Source organism: Balaenoptera ricei, chromosome 20 (assembly GCF_028023285.1).
Source record: "Balaenoptera ricei isolate mBalRic1 chromosome 20, mBalRic1.hap2, whole genome shotgun sequence".
In the NCBI taxonomy this organism is placed as follows: domain Eukaryota; kingdom Metazoa; phylum Chordata; class Mammalia; order Artiodactyla; family Balaenopteridae; genus Balaenoptera; species Balaenoptera ricei.
The window spans coordinates 61,473,527-61,490,881 of record NC_082658.1 but is presented as its reverse complement, the minus strand read 5'-3'; the positions used below and the strand labels follow the sequence as shown (position 1 = coordinate 61,490,881).

Genomic DNA, 17,355 nt, shown 5'->3' with positions numbered 1-17,355 from the left:
GCCCCTTTCATGGAGTTTATGTGTGTCTGATATTCACTCAGGGAACATACCGAAAGCCTCCGATGTGTCGTGAAGTTTATAGCCTGGCAGGGAAGACAGACTTGTAGTCACATAAATGAAGCAAAGTGTAATAGGGCGTGTGATGGAGATAAACACAGGGTTGGGGACAGAGTCATGAAGGAGGAAGACGGCCCTGAGGCGGCGTCCCGATAAACTAGTTATTAAAGGCGGTGGCATTTTCGAGGTTGTCTAAGGGGAGGCCTTCTGCAAAGAGGAAGCAGCGTGCTGTAGCCAGGCACATGGGGCACCGGCAAGTGGTTCCACAGAGTTGGAGTAGCGGGTGCCAGGGCTGGAGGGGAGGCTGGAAAGGGCGGCAGGGGTCTGGCCATGGAGGGCCTTAGGTGACCGGGGCGTGGGGCTTAATCCTGCCTTCAGGGTATCGAAGGGTTGAAGAGCTCAGGTCAGAGAGAGCGCTGGGACAGGGCTGTGCTGTGTGTACTCTGGAGGACACGTGTGGAGGGAGCCAGTAGGAGGGCAGGGCTGGAGGTGAGGAGAGGAGGCCGCACGAGCGGGTGTGAACAGGGGTGCAGCTGGAACAGAGGCAGGACACGCAGGGTCAGAGAGGGACGCTGAGGACGCAGGACGGACAGGCTGTGGTTACAAGTTGGATGAGGGACGGGAAAATGCCGAGGGAGAGAGAAGCACCTAGAGGAGTGAGAGTGTGGGGAGAAAATGACTTCTGTCCCGCACACGTGGGGTCTGAGATGCATATTGAGAGAGCGCAGGACCTAACTAGACATGTGAGGTCGAGAAGCACCACATTTAGAAGTGACTGAACCCAAGTGAGTGATGAGGTCGGGATGAAGACGCGGACGGGCAGATCAGTGGGCACTGCGTCGTTTAACATGCTGGAGGGGACGGGGGTGAGCCTCTGAAAAGAACTTGGAGGTGAGGTCAGAGGAAGACAGCAAAGGAGGAAGAAAGAGGGTTTTGGACCACTGTTGTGGAAGCCAAGGGTGGAGAAAGTTCCAGAAAGAGCAGTCAATGGTGGCAAATGCTGCAGACAGGTCCCCGCAAGGACTTGGGAATTTGGGTTCAAGAGAGTGAACTGAGCCCCTGACAAGAAATAAATATTTATGGAACGAATGGGAACGACTTGGGAGGTGAGACTCTGAACACCATCTCCAAAGGGCGATCACTGTCTCATGGGTTCATGCCCTTCTCATTTTGACTCTTCTGTTTGTACCAGAAATCCCCTTCTTCCCGGTGATCAGTGAAAGAAATAAAAGGGGATTACAAAGGAGTGGGAAATTACACTCGAAATTAGGAGAAAACACATGTTCAGTTCTCAGAGACTTGAAGGAACTTCTACAAGGGGTGATGCAAACGAGCAGATTCCATTAAGAGCCTGAAGACATTTAGGTCATCACACACAGAGGACAAGTGGAATAGCCCTCAGCAAAGCCCCACACGCCCGAGCTTCGGCAGAAGCAATGCTCTCTTGCACACGTCACGCCAGGGCCATGCTAGGCACCAGGCTCAGTGAGGACACTGCAGGGACTAAGACAGACAAGATCCCGGCCCTCAGGGGGCTTGCATTCTAATAGGAGGGATGGACAATAAACAAGTAAACAGATAAACCAAGTAATCACAGAATGCAATAAATGCTATGGATGAAATAAACTAGGATGAGCCAGGAGAAACAGGAGAGCGTTAAGTGAGATAGATGGTAGTCGGTTTATCTTGCTGAAAAATTTCCAGCTCTCAGTCACAGAGCAGACTTCACGTGCCATCGTATTTTATGACTGATCACACCTTGCACAGTTAGAATTTTCTCCTGTCACATTTCAGACAGCACTCACTGGCAGTGGTAGGAGCTGGGGTAGAGGCCGTGCGGAAAACAATTCTGTGACGTGCTCCCCGAGGCTACAGCCCGACCCCCTGGCTCAGAGCAGCAGGGCTGGGGAAAAGATGGGTCGCTGGGCAGGCGAGCAGATCTCCACCGAGTAGAATGTGTGTACGTTCACTGTTCATGCGGGGACAGCCCTGTTCCTTACTGCTCCCCGAGCACACCCCACTCCAGCCACAGCAGGAATGCTCAACCCAAGTCCTTCCCGGAGTTTCTCGAAGTGAGGATATGTGCTCAAGGATGAAGATGCCTTTTCCCTCCTGTGTGAAGAGGCTTGACCACAGAAATCCAGAACGAAGCCAACACCCTCAGAACAGTGGAGGCGAGAGGTGGAGGAGGGGAGCCCCGCTGCTCCAGCCGTCTCTGGGGCAGGTCCACCCTGCTGCTTTCACTGTGGTTTGGTTTCCTCAGCCTCTTCCTTTTGTTGCCTAAGCTGGTCCCCGTTGAAATTCTGTCATTGGCAACTCAAGCGCCCCAATCCTTACGATGCGGCCGAGGTCACACAGAGCTGGGAATCATATCACAACGTGTTCTGGAGTCGAGGTTATGCTGAGCAAAGCAGGGTCCCTGGCAGTGGGCTTTGACAGTTAGGGGAGGGGTCCTCATGCTAATCCCAGGGCAAAGATTCCCGCCATGGTTGCCTCACTCACAGGTCTCAGCTTCCTAAGGCTCCTAGGGCCAAAATGGGCTTTTGGGGGAATGTCTGTTTTTAGCTGGGATGAGCTAAGCTGCTGTGACAAACAGACCCAAAGATGCTTATTGGCTCAAACACAACAGAAGTTTATTTCTCATTCACATGCCAGACTGCAGCATGTGCTTTTAGCTGATGGTGGCTCTGTCCCATGGGATGATTCAGGGATCCAGGATCCAACATGTGGCGCTACCACAGCCTAGCTGTCATCTACATCTTGCCAGCAGTAGGGGACACACATCACTTCAGGTCACATTCTATTGGTGAGAACTGGTCACACGACCACACTGAACTGCAAAGGAGGCTGGGAAATGTAGTCCAGCCTCGCACCTTGCTATAACCCCCATTGCTACAAAGGGAGAAGATTTTGTTGGGCAGAAAAGTTTGACTTTGAGAGGACTAAATGGAGGCACTCAGGTGTTCTTAATCTTGACACTCTGGATGTTTTAACTGGACAGTTCTTTGAGGGTGGGAGGGAGGCTGCCCTGTGCATTGTAGGATGTTCACCAGCATCCCTGGCCTCTACTCACCTGATGGCTGTAGCATCCCTCCCCCCACTCCCCCTTAGTCCCAGTCATGACATCAAAAATGCCTCCACGCATTGCCAAAGCCCCTGGGGCACAAAGTCACCACGGATTGAGAATCACTGCTCTAGACACTGAGAGCAATGTCAGACTCTGTCAACCAGGGAGGAAACGCAGTGAAATTACCTGCTCTCACTGTCACTCGGGAATCTCACGGCGTGGCTGCTGGTCTGTGCTCACGAGGCTGACAGACAGATCAGCTGAGGTGCCGACTTGAAGTTTCACAGAGGAGTGAACGATACGAACCCCAGCCCCGAGACTCCTGAGCACGTGATGAGAACGATGTTAGGAGATTCTGCAGATGCCCGTCACAGGCAGGGCAGCATGCAAAGACATGCTCTAAGTCTTTTCACTCAATACAAAGCCCAAAATGGCACTGGCTTGTTTGCAAAGAACAGGCTTTCTGAATTATTTGGTGCTGATTCCCTGAAATTGATGCGAGAAATAAGATTTTTTTGATACCTTCTCTAACAGGAGGCCATATTTGTAAGCCCCTGGTGAGTTCTTGCTCTGGATGGACGTGGTGAACTAGGGCAGACCCCTAAGAACATATCTGTTTGCAGGAAATGGGCTGCCCTGGAATATCAGTGAGAATTCCTTGCAGCCTGCTGGAAACCAGAAGTGCTGCCATCCAGCAAAGCATGAGGACGTCAATGGTATGCTTTATCTCCTAGAGACCCAGCAGTGCTGTGCTGACTTCACAGGAAACAGTCTTCTGGCTGTAGCGGACGGGGATTCCTTCACATTCCACGGAGAACTCTGGGACACGCTTCAGGCTGTGCGTTGTCGTCCGCAACAATGAGCCTAGGCTTGTGTGTAGCTGCCAGTACAAACGTATTAGTTTCCTGATTCACTGGGAATACGCAAGGCTCTTGAATATTAAATAAAACTGGTTACATAAGTCTTTTATTTGAAATGAATACAAGGTCATAATCAATAAAGCTCAGTTTGAAACACTGCTGAGAAAAACGAATAGAGACGTTTTCTCTGCTGCTGGAGTTGCACAAAGTAGCAGGTTTATGTCAGCCTGAGGTTTGTGTGCAAATAGCTAAGCACTCCTTCGGATGATGAGCAGTTTGGGTCTGAATAAGCATTCGATGCCTCACAGACCCATGTGGAGCACTCTCTCTGAGCAGGCTTGAAAACACTAGGCTTTTCTGGCTTTTTACCAGTTGCTATTTAGTCTGGAAATAACAATGAAAAACAGGCTAACCAATCTGGTGTTGCTGAGGGATGGTTCTCACAAGCCCAGAGCCCTCTGGGGTCTGGCCCTTGCCTCCTTCTCGAGCCCTGGCTGCTGCTGGCCCCGGCCTCCTCATGGCTACCAATGCAGCAGGACATGCCAGGCCCTGCACTGCCCAGATTCTCTCCCCAGCAAACTCCAGAGCTCGATGACCACTTTGCCGGGTGTCGGGATTCAGGTCACGTGTTACACCTTCCAGAAAGGCTTCCTGACTTCCACTGGTCTCTCAAGAAGAGCTGGCCAGTCACTGCCCAGTGCCCCTCATGCCATCGACAGGCCTTTATCACCCAGGGCACTTTAGAGCACTTTACTCCCCACACTGTGTGGATGCCTCGCCCCTGTTCGACCACGAGCTCTGAGGGCAGAGCCTGTGTCTCATTCCCCTTGGGAGCAGCAGTCCTAACACAGGATCTGGAGAAGGCCTGTTCAATATGAATGATCGAACAAAGCAATGAACAGTAATTATGCAGCAGGTGCAGAGGCTGTCACGTGGCTCTTCTTGTTTTAAAAATTGTGGTAAGACCGCATGTGCAGAGGCCTGAGGCCCGGTGTGTTCCCGGCACAGCGCTGGGGCAGCTGCGGCCCGAGAGACAAGGCGGGAGGCAGGAAACAAGCCCATCTCAATAATTAGTGCGACACAGAAAACCTGATGTCACCTCTCCGGATTGTCCCAAGCCAATTACTTTCCCAGCTGTATTGCGGATTGATCTCTCCAGCCTCTGCACAAACCAAGATCTGCCTAACAATAGCTCGTCCAAGTTCAAATACGGCCGGGCTTCTGGAAGTTTTTTGCAAAAGCCAAGCACACAGTCATCATTTCAGGGGCTGGCGTCAGTGCTGAGAGTGGGGTTCCGACCTGCAGAGGAGCGGAAGGTTACTGGAGAAAATGGCAAGCTCAGGATCTGGCCACGCCTCAGGCCTTTGCCTGAAACCCGTCCCAGGTGTCGGAGTTCTACCACTACCGGCGGGAGGTGGTGCAGAGTAAGGAGCCCAACGCCCGGCACCTGGCCATCACCGAGTGTGAGGCCCGGCTGGACCGGCAGGGCCAACGGGTTGTGGTTGTCACCCAGAACATCAATGAGCTGCACCACATGGCTGGCACCAAGAACCTTCTGGAAATCCATGGTAGCTTATTTAAAACTTGATGTACCTCTTGTGGAGTTGTGGCTGAGAATTACAAGAGTCCAATTTGTCCAGTTTTATCAGGAAAAGGGGCTCCAGAACCTGAAACTCAAGATGCCAGAATCCCAGTGGAGAAACTTCGCCGGTGTAAAGAGGCAGGATGTGTGGGCCTGCTGCGACCTCACGTGGGGTGGTTTGGAGAAAACCTGGACCCTGCCATCCTGGTGGAGGCTGACAGGGAGCTGGCCCTCTGTGACTTGTGTCTGGTGGAGGGAACTTCCTCTGTGGTCTACCCTGCCGCCATGTTTGCCCCCCAGGTGTCTGCCCGGGGAGCACCAGTGGCCGAATTTAACATGGGAACCACCCCAGCCATGAACAGATTCACGTTTCATTTCCAGGGGCCACGTGGGACGACTTTCCTGAAGCCCTCACTCCTCGTGAAAATGAAACTGTTTCTTAATTGCCCTGAGGAAGGAAGAAATCACAGCACATCTAAATACCAGGCCACCAACAGGAGAAACAGTCTTGTGGATGGTGAGCTGAATACTGAAAGGTCTGAAAATATCGTCTGGAATCCAAACTGCTGATAAGTGATGGGGACTTAGAAGCAACACTAGTAAACATGTTTAGAAGGAGAAGTCACAGAATTTCTCAAGTCAATTCATGTTATTTGGTTTGAACCTAAACATAAGATACCTCTGATGTGTTTGGTTGGTTACTGGGCGGGAAACAACTTTGTAATTAGATTGTCTAAAAAAAGTAATTATCCTGATTGTATTTTTGCTATTTGGGCAAAGATGGAAGTAGAGGGGTAAAACCCTGGTATCTGTGATTTCTGTGCAAGGGTTGGTGGAAAATAAAATCCCTTTCTACAGCAAAAAAAAAAAAAAATTGTGGTAAGATACACATAACATAAAATTTACCATCTTCACCATTTTTAAGTGTACAGCTCAGAAGTGTTAAGTGCATTCACAGTGTTGTGCAACCAACTATCACGCATGTCCAGAACTTTTCCATCTTCCCAAACTGAAAGTCTACCCACTAAGCACTAACTCCCCACTCCCCCTCCCCCAGCCCCTGGCACCCACCCTTCTACTTTCTGTCTCTATGAATTTGACAGATCCACATTTTAGGGACCTCATATAAGTGGAATCATACACTATTTGTCCTTTCGTGTCTGGCTTATTTCACATTATGTGTCCTCAAGATTCATCCATGTTGCAGCATGAGTCAAAATTTCCTTCCTTTTTTAAGACTGGATAATATTGCATTTTGTGGACAGATCAGATTTTGTTTATTTACTCATCTATCGATGGACACCTGGGTTGGCTCCACCTCTTGGCTACTGTGAATAATGCTGCTGTAAACGTGGAAGTACAAATACCTGTCCGAGTCCCTGCTTTCAGTTCTTTCGAGTATATACCCAGATTGCTAGATTATATGGTGATTCTGTGTTTATTAATTTTGGGAGGAACATACATGCTATTCCAGGCTAGCACTTTACACTCATTATTTCATTTAGTGCTCATGGTAGTTCTGGGAGGGAAGACAACTATTATTCCTTTCTCAACAGATGAGGAAATGAAGGCAGAGGGCGTTAACTTGCCAATTTCATAGTCAACCAGTGGCAGAGCTGGGACTGAGGCTCACAAATTCCAAAACCCATGCTTTTGAGCCCAAACCCATATTTGCTTTCTTCCAGAAGGGTGGGGGGCTCCCTCACTCTGATGGGCGAAGGACCTGCCTTGGGTTGAGGGAAAGGACCTTCCTAAATAAGAGGCATCCTGCTTGTAGGTGGTCACCGAGGTTAGATGTGTCCAGCTTTACCCCAGTCCTTCACAGGCTTGGATATTCTGTCATGAGGCTGTAACATGTCCTCTGGTGTTATACATCCTAGGATGAGACCGGCTAATGAGCTCATACTCAAGTGTGGTAATTACAAATTCACTGATTCAACTCTCAAAAACAACCTGGTTGTTGTGTATTCCTCTTAAGTGATGACTTAATATGGATAAGAGGTCATTTGAATCCGGAACAGATCTCTCAGATTTTGTAATCCAACCTCTCTTTTAGTGGTTCAGGCATGAAAGAGAGAGTTGGTTCATAATTTACTAAATCATTCAGAAATAATCTACCTGCAATGAACTTTCCCCATCTGTCTCATCAAAGCTGATTATTTGGTAAATTGTGGTCAGCTCATACCCATATACATCACTGCATCAATAGACACAAAAATTCCCTTGCTTAGTAGCCACTGGATGTAAAGACTTGGGGCAGAGAAGAAAGGCCAGGGATAAGACGGAGAGTTCATGCTTTGATGTACCTTCTCTGTTCCAAACATACAGCAGTGACAGATAAAATATTGAAATAGAAAACCTAGATATGTATACCTAGATAAACTCAAGGATAAGATGAGTATCTGAAGATAGAAAAGATCCAGCAGAAAAGAGATAAATACTCCCTTTGCAGAAATGCACAACAGAGCAGACGGCAGCCTGGGGCGTGCTGTGCTCTGACCAGAAGTCAGCAGAACTGACTGTAAGTTTGATCCTATGGGATAAAGAGAGCTAAAAATGTTCCACACAAGGCTCACCGCTGGAAGTGAGAGGCAGAGTAGGTCATGAAAGGAAGTTGGGAAAAAATAAACAACTATTGCTGATCGCCACCTGGGGAGATGGCATTTCCTAGACCGTGAGACTGGAGAGGTAGGGACACAGAGATGAGCCTCACAACCAAGCCTCCAGTTGGTATACTTCCTGGTTCGGCGTGACTCTGAAACCACCGTGGGACAGGGGAGGCCTAAAATGTCATTGTAGGACTATGGCTTAGCCAGGGGTCAGGTGCAAGCAACCATAAAACCACTAGGCAGGGCGGAGCAACTAAGCCCATGCGCCACAACTACTGAGCCTGCATTCTAGAGCCCGCGAGCCACAACTACTGAGCCTGCGTGCTGCAACTACTGAAGCATGCATGCCTAGAGCCCGTGCTGCACAACAAGAGAAGCCACCACAGTGAGAAGCCCACGCACCGCAACGAAGAGTAGCCCCCACTTGCTGCAACTAGAGAAAGCCGGTGTGCAGCAACAAAGACCCAACACAGCCAAAAATAAATAAATGAATGAATGAATTTATTATTTTAAATAAATAAATTTAATTTAATTTATTTATAAATTAATAATTTATTAAAAATAAATTATTTAATTTATTATTATTTTAATAATTTTTTATTTAAAAAACCCACTAGGCAGGGAAGTATGAGCCCAGGGTAAGAGAGAGAGAGAGAAAAAAAAAGCTTTCCAAGAAAATAAAAAATTGGAAGGTGAATCCACTCCAAATTCACACTTTGCAACAGACTGATAAAGACTTCAAAATAAGTATACGTGGCATGCTCAGAGAGATACAAAAAGGGATAACTTCCATTTTAAAAAAGAACAAGAAAAATTTTTAAAAAGCAATCAGAAATAAAGCAGCAACAGGTGATGTTAAAAAGAAACAAATTGAAATCTTCAAATCTTGGAAAGAGAGTCACTGGAATTTTTTAAAATTACTCTACATATGGGATAAGCTTGATACTGGACAGACTCAAAGAGAAAATCAGTGAATGGAAAGAGAGACAAACTAAAAATGAAGCACAAGGAGATCAGTTGCATCTATTTTTGGGGAAAAATCGACAGCCCGCGCACGTGATCTGCTTGTCACTGGCCCCGTGGACGACTCCCTGCTCAGATCACTTTCTCTTCTGCTAGGCAATCGGTATTGGGGTCAGCATTCCTGCTCAATTCCTAGGAAAGCCTCTCAGGGCTCAGGACCACCACCCTCTCCCAGAACAGCCCCCTTGGATTCAGGCCACAGTTTCCTCAGGAAGTACATGTACATAATGAGGAGTCCACTCGGGCCATCTCTGCTGACCTCTGTCTGGGTCTGAGCTTAACCCACTTCTAGCTGTTTTCACATCCACATGTTATGGGGCCGCATTAGTCCTTCCCTAATCTTGCAGCTTCAGCAGTGCAAATAGCGCCGTCCAGGATATTTCCAAAATACATCTTGGTGAGAGAAAAACCTCCAAATACAGGTGTGAAAACTCTGGTAACTTCAATAGGTCAGTGGTAAAACAGAGTCCTGGTTCCTCCCAAGGGATATACATAACAATCTGATGCATACCTTAGAGTATTCTGCAGGAACTAAGATCACCCCCCACCCCCAGGTTGATGCTCTCCACCAGCTCGTAGACCCCAGACTGGTTGGAATCAGAAGGTTGATGATTAAAATTCCTGAAACACCACCCTGTTATCTCACCTCCAACAAACTAGAAGAAAGTCACCCAGCAGCCTTCCCCCAAATGTTGCCTTTAAAAACCCTTCCCTGGGGCTTCCCTGGTGGCGCAGTGGTTGAGAATCTGCCTGCCAATGCAGGGGACACGGGGTCGAGCCCTGGTCTGGGAAGATCCCACATGCCGCGGAGCAACTGGGCCCGTGAGCCACAATTACTGAGCCTGCGCGTCCGGAGCCTGTGCTCCGCAACAAGAGAGGCCGCGATAGTGAGAGGCCCGTGCACCGTGATGAAGAGTGGCCCCCACTTGCCACAACTAGAGAAAGCCCTCGCACAGAAACGAAGACCCAACACAGCCATAAATAAATAAAATAAATAAATAAATAAAAAAAAAACCCTTCCCTGAGAGCCACCTGGGAGTTTGGGTCTTTTGAGCACGAGCCACCCAGACTCCTTGCTTGGTGCCCTGCAACTAAACACTGGACCTTCCTTCACCAAAACCCGGTGCCAGCAAATTGGCTTTGCTGTGCGGTGGGCGAGCGGACCCAAGTCCGTTCAGTAACAATACTCTCAAACCCTGGAAATGAGGTAAAATTAATTTCTAAATCAATAATAAAATGAACTATATTCCCTACTGTCTTTTACAATTTAGCAGCAGCATTAGAGCTGTGGGATTTTTACCCACTCAGTGTAAAAGACTTGAGCAAAGCCGCTCCTTTGAACACCACTGATTTTTATTTGCTTTTTACTTTTTAAAGTTGTCAGAGACATCTTCCCAGAATGCCCTGTGCTTAACTTGCTAAAAAGATTTCTACAGACTTAAAGGTACGCTTTTCTCTTAGATGAGGAGTGATTGGTGAAACGGCGATTCCACTCTAATTCTCCAGGATATAACCATTTTCACAATACAAAAAATTACATTTTAAACATTCTCTTCACTTTCTTACAAGCTTAAGATCTCCGATATGTGAAAGATGGCCAATATCTACCTTCATTGCACGTAAATATGTCCTAGACTCTCCATTTCTCTTATCTTCATGAGAAAAATACATAGAGCACAGGACAGCATGATTAGAAGGCTTAACCAGATTTCAATTATTTGCTTTATTTTCCTTTAAACCTCACGGCACCCAGGAGACAGCTTCATGCTCACTGTGTTTTCGTTTCCTGCAAACCTGCTGGTCACCCACCTCCGGCCTCTTTACTGAAGACCTCTGCCCACAAACCCCCTCTCCACCCCAAGTCTTAGCTTCCTGCTCAGCGCGTGCGTCCACAGGATAACTGACCCCCACCCAGACACACTGCCGTTGGAATATCTCCTCGCCGCCCCCATGAGCCCTCATGCTGAGGCTGCACCCCACAGGCCCCACCACCACCAGGAACCTGCTCCCTCTGGAATATTCCATTTCAGAGCCCCATTCTCTCCCCCCACGGGTATGTCAGCTTGCAAGAACCTGCGATGCTCAGACCCTTGGACCTCTGGGAGCGCTCCATCCACGACACCTACTGGCAAGCTGGTCACGACACTTACTTCCTTGCAATGCCCCCAACTTCCTCACAAAAGCCTTATTTAACTATAAAACCCACATTTTAGATGAGCTCAGGTGGCCTCCTTCTCCAGGCCTACATTTAAATGACTGCTTGTTTCAAAGAAAGATTACACCGTTGTGTGAAGTTTGCCTCACTTTAAACGCACGATCGAAAGACTCAAACCAGCGCGCCTGGAAATGCCGCTATTTCCCTGTAGTTGGCTTCCTGCCCACTCTCAAGTCCTCTGCTTCCAAGATTCACCTTTTCACATAATAATGGCTCTTGCACGGCTTCTGGTCTGATGTACAAGGTTGCAACAGACCAGCGCGCCCACGACAGCACACAGAAAGGTGGAATAAACTTTAAGAATGACATTTTTAAGGACACACAGGTGAGGCAGGGATGCAAAGAACTCCAGAGGAATTAGATTCTAGAGAGCCAGGAGCCCTTCCCAGCTGGGCAGTGACTGGCCCTCCTCCCCGGGGACATCCTCAAAGGATCGGGCTTGCTGGGGTGGGTGGAGGGTCTCTGCTCGCTTGAGATGTCCGTGGAGGGTTGTTTTTTTTAAAAGTACTTGTAAAGTATCCGGTTGGCATGTTGGGCTGAAATCTGTAGGAACTACAAATGCAGAGCTAATTCTCCCTTTGCTGAGTGTGGGCCGCGGTGCTGGTGGCGCAGGGGCTGGAGCCTGGCATGACACGGGTGGATAAGGAAGATGAGAGGGAACTGGGGTCAGCCCGGTCACACTGCGGGCAACATCTGTCACCTGTGGACACCTGCCTTCAGTCCTGCTGCCAACAGCGTGCTGCCGGGAAGCTGTTGCCCAGCACTAAAGACTGACTTCACACTTCTGACCGGACTCTCCTTTGAGTCACAGGCTGCCTCTCCTGCAGCCCCTAGAAGGAGGTTCTCTGGATGGTTCTTTTCAACACTTTGAGTCAGCGGGGAGCAGCCATGGTCTAAGACCCCAGGTCACTCCTTTCCTCTTAATTGCAGCCAATATCCTGCTTAGAAGTTCGTCACCATCCTTAAGAGAAAAACGCCTCTTCCTGACCCCACTCTTCTTTGGTGAGAAGACTAGGGAAGAAGTTTTCGCATACTCAGGTGTGGGGAAGTTATTCCGCTTATACATGAGTTAACTCGAATTCCATGTTAACTAGAACAGCCTGCGTGTGGCCTATGACATGCATCGTACGCCTGCTTTAACCATTAAAGAAAAGGGCACACTGACCAGAAGTAAGGAACGTCCGTGTTAACAATAAAGATGAGATGCCGCCCTCCCTGGGACCCCGTCGATGAAAACACTGCCCTCCCAGGCGCCAAGGCCATACTGTCCCGCCGCGTCCGAGCCGGTCTTTTTGGAAACCTTGAAGGAGTGTATCCCTGACTCGTTTGACCTTTGTTCTGACAAGATTTAAAACCGCGCTGAAAGCCCTGCCTCTCCAGAGCAGATCCGCAGAGCTACTGAGAGGCCGTCTCCTGGGCCACAGTCCTCAGGTTGGCTCAGATAAACCTCTTTCCCATTCCTATCACAGATTGTTCATTGTCGACAAGGGGATGCTTCTACCACCCTCCACGCTTCGTGCCACCCGCAAAGCCCACGAACAATTCCGGGAGATAAACATAGAATCTGGGTAATAAAACAAAGTCTAACCTTTCTTCTCCTCTGTGCTGAGTCCAGTCTCTCTCGCTCACAGGGGGCCGCGGGCACAGGGCTCGCACCCGGCCCTTCAGCCTGGAGTTCCCGGCGGGAAACGGCTGCACCTGCACCTCAGCTCGGGGCCGTGCGCAGAAGCGCTGCGCACGACACTCAGTCCAAGATGGCGGCGGCGGGCCGTGCGCAGAGACGCTGCGCCCGACACTGAGCTCTCGGGCCGCCCGCCCAGAACCCCGCCCCCTCCCCGCCCCCGAGACCCTATAAAGCAGCCCCACCATGGCCTGTTCGACTTGTCGGGAGCGCTTGTCCTCGCCACCTTCTGATCGGAGAGTAAAGCGTTCCTTTGCTTCTCACCCCAGCCTGGTCTCCTATTGGCTCGAATGACACCGGGCAGGAAGACCCTTGTTGGGACCCGACTCGGGAGGGTCGGTGACAACTGGACAATCCTGCAGCCTTAAGTTCTCTTGTCTTGGGCCTCACTAGTCCCCCCACAATTTTAAGAGGAGTCAAATTGGCTGCCAGCCTGCAATCAGTGGGAAGAGAGAGCCTACTTCAAATGTTTTATTTCTTAACAACAAAATAAGAAATCAGACAAATGAGGCAGGTTAAGAATGGACAAGACAGAGTGAACATTGGTGTTGGTTATGTACTTCAGTACTTCACTTTACTTTTTAATAGGATTGAGATTTCTAATTAAAATAATGCAAAGGGAATATAACTTTAAAAGATGCTGTGGGGGGGGGGGGGGCGGGGGGTTTCCCTGGTGGCGCAGTGGTTAAGCATCCGCCTGCCAATGCAGGGGACACGGGTTCGAGCCCTGGTCCAGGAAGATCCCACATGCCGCGGAACAGCTAAGCCCGTGCGCCACAACTACTGAGCCCGCGCTCCAGAGCCCACGTGCCACAACTACTGAAGCCTGAGCGCCTAGAGCCCCTGCTCTGCAACAAGAGAAGCCAGCGCAATGAGAAGCCTACCCGCTCGCCGAGAAAGCCTGCGGGCAGCAACGAAGACCCAACGCAGCCAAAAATAAATAAATAAATAAATTTTAAAAAAAAACCTGCTTAAAAAAAAAAGTACACTGAAATGTTTACAGGTAAAATAATATGATGCTGAGATCTGGTTCCAGATAAGGGGCGGTGAGTGTTGGAAGCGAGACCGGCTGACTGTCCAAGCAGGTGGACAGGTACGTGAGGGTCACCTCTGGAGACCAGAGCGGCTGCTGCACTCTTGGAGGGAGGCGATGGGAGCGGCTAGAAGGGGCTGTTTGAATATCCGCACCAACAATCTCCTCCGCCCCTGAGGGCAGAGCTCAGGCGGCAGCTCGCAGGAGGTGTCGGGGTGCGCGGCCAGGCCGCCCCGGGGACGCCCCCGCTCCCTCCAGCCCTGCCTGCCTGGCCGCAGCGCGCCACCAGGTGCTCTCGCGCCGCGCAGAGGAATAGGCGGCGACGGGAGGAGCCACGACGACAGGCGGTGCGCCTGCGCAGGGAGGTGCCGCCCGCATTTCCCAGGAACGCCCGCGCGCCTGGCCCCGCCCAGCATCCGAGAATCGTCTGCAGGCCGGAAGCTGGGTGTTCTCGGGGGCTGTCGGGGCGGCCGCGCTGTGCGTCCCGAGGGCTCCGCGGCCGTGGTCCCGGGGGGGGCGGCTCTGGTCCGAGCCCCTCCCTGTAGAGGGTGAGCGCGGTCTCTGGCCGTTCTCTCCCCTCAGCCTGATGGCGGGCCGTCCGGAGCGGGCGAGGGTCCCCCGTCTCTGGGTGGACTTACCCCGCTCGGGGCGTGCGGAAGGTGGGCATCGGGCGGAGGGGCTTACTGAGAGTTTCTCAGTCAGAGTGGGAGCAGGGCGCAGTGCCGCGGAGCCACCTCCCCGCTTGTGTACTGAGTGAACGGCTGAATAACTAGAGGAGAGGGTGCCGAGTTCACCCACGTCTCCTTCCGCAAGACTGGAAAGCGAGTCCGTGACCCCGGCCGCTCCGGGGAGGGAGGACCTCTGACGACCCGCGGGCCTCCGCTCGGAGGGGGACGAGGCTCGTGGGCGCCAGGCGGGGAGTGGTCGGCAGGGGCGGCATGGCTCGGGCGGGGGTCTCAGCAGGCCTGGCTTCTCGCTTCGTGGGCAGCCGGCCGCCCCTCCTGTGTTAGCCCGGACTGCCGGTTGTGCGCGTCTGTACCCCTTCGCTTCCGTGCTCCGGGGCCCTCCCGGTTGACTTTTCTGTCCTAGCGCTCTCGCCCTCCTCTGCACACCCCGAGTGTTGCTCCTCTGCACACCCCGAGTGTTGCTCCTTTTGCTAATTCGCCTGGTGTTCGCTTAGCCGGTAGACCTCAGCCCGCACCCTGTTGTGCAGACGCAGAGTCGGCTGATTTGTTCTGTGAAGAGTCAGATGGTAAATAGTTCAGATCTTTTGATGGTCCACGACTTTGTCAGGAAAGCAGCCATAGACAATATTTAGAGGAATAAGTGTGTCTGTGTTCCAATAAAACTATTTATTGACGCTGAAATTTGAATTTCATGTGTCGAGATAGTCTAATTTTTTTCAACCATTTAAGTTTCATGTGATGTATTACACTCTAGTGTAAAGCATGATGCTCAAAAATGAGATCAAGTATTCCAGGTGCAGTTTTAAATCAGTGTACAGTGTAGTGAGATCATTACTTTTCAACTTCTGGGTGTAGGTCTGATCTAGTGTGACCTAAGATTTTTCTTCAGGAAAAGACCTCTAGTCCGTAGGCTTGGAACCGGCAACTTCATTTTGCTTCCTCTCTTCTTACCTGTAGGCAAGAACGACCCCCTTCTCAGTGGGAGGTTTCCAGTCGTATACACTACAAAGGGCATTCTTGGGAGAGGCAGTAAGGCCACGGCCCTGAGTATCCCTACACGTTTGTACTGGTATCTTCACCTGCGCCACTTCCCAGGCTTGTGTTTACAGCGAGCAGCGCGTCCCAGGACAGAGCATGCTTGCTTGCCGTTCACTATAAAAGGAGTGATTTCCCCAGATGTTGCTTTCCTGTGATGCAGTCCCTCCAGCTAGGCCCACCGGTCACCCTCCTGTGATTGGGGTGGGGATGAGGGAAGGCAAGGGTAACTGGCTCGGATGTGAAGTCTGGCTACTGCTCTTGCCATGAGTAATAAAGTTCTTTGTCTTTGACCCAGGAGTCGCATGTCTTGTGCCAGCACCCATGAAAATAACAGGCTAGTTTATTATCTTGGAAGTCAAGTAAAATCCCAGACCCTTTGCAGTTCTGGACGGACATGTAAAATGATTTTTTTTTTCTGAGGAAGCAATCTTGTTTATTGTGCAGAGGTTCCTGCAGAGATGCATTCATCAAACATTTATTGAGGGCCATGTGCCCGGCACTGTGCTTGGTGTAGGAGATACAGAAATGAATACGCCAGTCTCTCCTCTTGGGAGCAAAGACAGCCGTCCTTGACTCCTCTCTGCCTCACACCCCAGTCCAACTCATCAGCAAGTCCTGTACTCTACCTGCAAAACACACCCAGCGCTGGGTCACTTCTCAGCACCTCTACTGCGACCACGAGTTCTCCTCTGAATCACTTGTAAACACACCTTCCTCACTGGCTTCGCTGCTTCTGCCCTTGCTCCGCTTTGGAACATTAGGATCACCTGGGCAGTGAAATGCTGAGATCCAGGCCCCATCCCAAATGAAGTCAATCAGCTGCTCAGGTCATTCTAACGTTCAGCTAAGAGTGAGAGCCAGTGCTGCTGATGGTGAGATGCTGAGGGTTTTTCAGCAAATGGTGACACAGTCACATGCACTCCTCAACCTGCACAGCTGCATGTGGTGGTCCTGGTTAGATGTCTTCACTTTGGCAAATGTGGCAGATACAGTGAGAGGTGCAAGATCTGGGGTAGGGTGAACACTTACCTGGCTGGCTACAAGATAAACAAGAGCTGATGAAAGGCCTGAAATGAGGTAGTGGCTGTTGGGATAGAGAAGAATGAACTGGAACATGGAGGGGTAAAGCCCAAACCCGATGGTCCAGGTGGTCATTGACCAGATGGTTGCCGAGTGGGGAAAAGATCTGGGTGGGAGACCAGAATTGGAAGGGGGAGGGGAGTGCATCGTTTTTTTGGGCTCTTCTCATATAAAGATTTGAATTTAAAAAACTCCACGGGAAGGGAGACAAAAAACTTTCAATGCTCTAATCTCATCAAAATACATAATTAGGTACATACTTTCTGTGTTCTGAGTTTTCACTTAACAATATTTTACAGGAAGAACTCAACTAAGTGCTGGAGCCATGGGTTCCAACCCTTGTTCTGTCACTATGTGTACGTGACCTCAGGTCAGCATCCTGGGCTTCACTTTCCCTGTCCACACAGCAGACTCAATGCTGCTG

General features: G+C 50.3%; 1 pseudogene; it reads left to right on the top strand.

The window, feature by feature from the left end:
• Positions 1–5,076: 5,076 nt before the first annotated feature.
• LOC132355426 (NAD-dependent protein deacylase sirtuin-5, mitochondrial-like) lies at positions 5,077–6,009 on the top strand (annotated as a pseudogene).
• Positions 6,010–17,355: the final 11,346 nt, after the last annotated feature.